The 2853-nt window shown below is 32.8% G+C and overlaps 1 long non-coding RNA gene across 1 annotated transcript; it reads left to right on the forward strand.

Annotated features, from left to right (window-relative positions):
* LOC134707986 (uncharacterized) lies at positions 1 to 2853 on the forward strand. Its single transcript, XR_010105790.1, has 3 exons — positions 1 to 142; positions 1818 to 1913; positions 2415 to 2853. It is a non-coding gene; the product is annotated as an uncharacterized LOC134707986 (long non-coding RNA).

Consider the following 2853-nt stretch of genomic DNA (forward strand, 5'->3'; position numbering starts at 1 on the left):
TCCTTTGTGTACCAACTGTACACAACCAGTCAGGGGAAACGACTCTATTACTCTAATGGAAGCGCCATCTTGATGCTAAGAAATGTCTTTTTTCTGTTTACGAAAAGGTTGATTTAGCGGATCGTACATATCAGAATGACAAGTAAGTCAGCCACATAATATTTTGTGAACATGAGCTTTCGATCTATCTATATGACAATAATAATCGCACCGAAATAACTATCTAAATCAGACCATCAAAAAGTTGTGCTATAGAAAATAATTGAAAGGAAATCGCAAGGTACTTGCGATTTCAACTTTTTTCAAGAAAATGGCACATAAAGTTTAACTATTCATTTTATTTACATAATATCATGTACACATAGTGTTTAAAGTTGTACTTCTCGATATTGGAAGACGAAAATGAAATCAAACACCAAAATAACGAGTTTGCAGTTGCATGCTTACTTTGTTGTTGTTCTATTGTTATGCTAATCAAACACCACGTCAGAAAATATTTACCACACAGTCATGACGAATCCAAGATATAGTTCCTACTTCAAGTGTTGGCAGAATGTAAGTGAACAACATCCTAAAATTTTATATAATTTACATTGGTTGATATACATAATATAAACATGTATTTTTTTCACAAAAATGTACCATGTTTGTACTCTCAGTCATTGTTTAATTACTAGCGTAGGTCATTTTTAAATTGTTGTATTGCACATGGTAAGCATTTTTGCTAATTTTATAAAGGCAACCAAAGATGTGGTAGGATTGCCAATGAGACACCTCTCTACAATGACACAGAAACATTTCTATATCTCAATATACATGTAGTATTGTACATCCTACAACAATGACAAAAGCATCAACAAACGACATCCAATGAATTGCAGACTCCTGACTTGGGAAAGGCACATATACATACAGAATATGGCGGGTTAAACATGTTAGCTAGATACCAACCCTTTTATGGGAAAATTTTGGTTGATTTTATAGTGAATCACTGAAGCTGAAGCATGACTGGAGTACCCCCCCCCCCCCCCCCCTAAAGGAAAAGTTCTGGCTCAGCCACAGCTTGTTCTCTAATATTTGACCAGCATGCATTGATTTCTTTTATAGTACAAGTTTATACATATAGATCAAAATACTGGTTACAACAAATATAAATATGAACCAATTCAAGTACATCTTCTAATTGTGCACTCTACTTGAGTGACTCACCAGGTTTTTTAGAATGTTAAGGTTATTCAGTATATATAAAAAAAAAAAGGGAAGATGTGGTACATGTATGATTGCCAAGAAGACAACTCTCAACAAGAGACCAAAATTACACAGAAATTAACAACTATACATTGTAGGTCACTGTACAGCCTCCAACAATGAGCAAAGCCCATCCTGAAATGACAATGTAAAAAACTCAAAGAAAAAAATTATGGCCTTATTTATTCTAAAAAATGAACGAAAAACAAATAAATGTATGTAACACATAAACAAACGACAACCACTGAATTACAGGCTCCTGGCTTAATTGGGACAGACACTGTGGCACATACATGCATATAGTGGCTGGGTCAAACATGTTAGCGGGATCCCCCCCCCCTAACCTGGGACAATGGTATAAAATACCATTGCGTCTCATTATCACTATTTTGTATTTCATGCAATAAAACATTAAATAATATAGCTGCTTTGAAAGGAGTTTCCTCTTGGGTTACATGATCTTACATGTATGTGTGCAAAATGAAACATCTCTTATATTAATCATCTTTGCTGTTTTGACATACATGTTTGATATCATTGCACTAAGCTTTTTTTTCTTCAAACTTTAGATTTTGAGTGTTGCAGATGCTGTTCAGTTTGCAGAGGTATTTGAAATGGAAAGAGAGAGAAATATGAACATACATTGACTGCTTTGAATATAAGGTGTAAGTAAATTGTGTATGTACATGATATAATTATTAGAAATGATCAGCTTATCAGTGAGTATAAAAACATTTATTAGAGTTCAATATTTCAGTTAAAGTAATTTGGGTATAAAGCAAGGCAAGTGTAAAAGATGGTTTGTTAATAGTCATGATAGTACATTACTCATCTTAATTACAATATCATACTTCTAAAAAATCACAATTTTATTGGAGTGTTTTCTCCTGTTGAAAATACAATTGATATTAAAATGAATCATCAGTTACAAGAAAATCGTATCTTCAGAGGCAGATTTAGGGGGCAGTGGACTGACCCCCCCCCCCCCTTTTTGTGTGAAGAATTTAGTTGATTATACAAGGAATCACTGAATAATGACAAGAGAAGGCCCCCTCTGATGACTATTTCTGTATATGCTAATGATCTTTTAAACCTTATATAATAACATTTTGTTTTATTCTTGATTTATATTATCTGATTATCTATATGATTCTTCTCTTTTGTAGGTAAAAAAGAGTTACACGTGCCAAAAAATATGTTGAAAATTTGAAAACTGTTAACAAGAGCATCAACGAATAGAAAAAAGAACAATACCAGGTCTGGATATTAGTGGCAGCATGCAATTATTACCAGGAAAAAAATGTAGCTGTACAGAAGACACCCCAGATCATAAAATTGCATGTAAAAAAGGAAAGCATTCCTTTTCATAGAATCAAAGAACTCTTTTAACCAAGTCAAGATGTTATTAGACATGTTATCATATATATAGTACATTTGTATTTACAAATATAAGAAGTATGTGTGACTATGTCATGTTACATGTATGCTGAGAATATTTTAATGTCACAAGGATATGAAATGGATAAATGAAATATTGTCAACCATTTAAATAAAACAGACAGGCTCACATAAAAATCAACTGCCTATGTGAAAGTTTAAGTTGAA

This window comes from Mytilus trossulus, chromosome 2 (genome assembly GCF_036588685.1).
Source record: "Mytilus trossulus isolate FHL-02 chromosome 2, PNRI_Mtr1.1.1.hap1, whole genome shotgun sequence".
NCBI lineage: Eukaryota > Metazoa > Mollusca > Bivalvia > Mytilida > Mytilidae > Mytilus > Mytilus trossulus.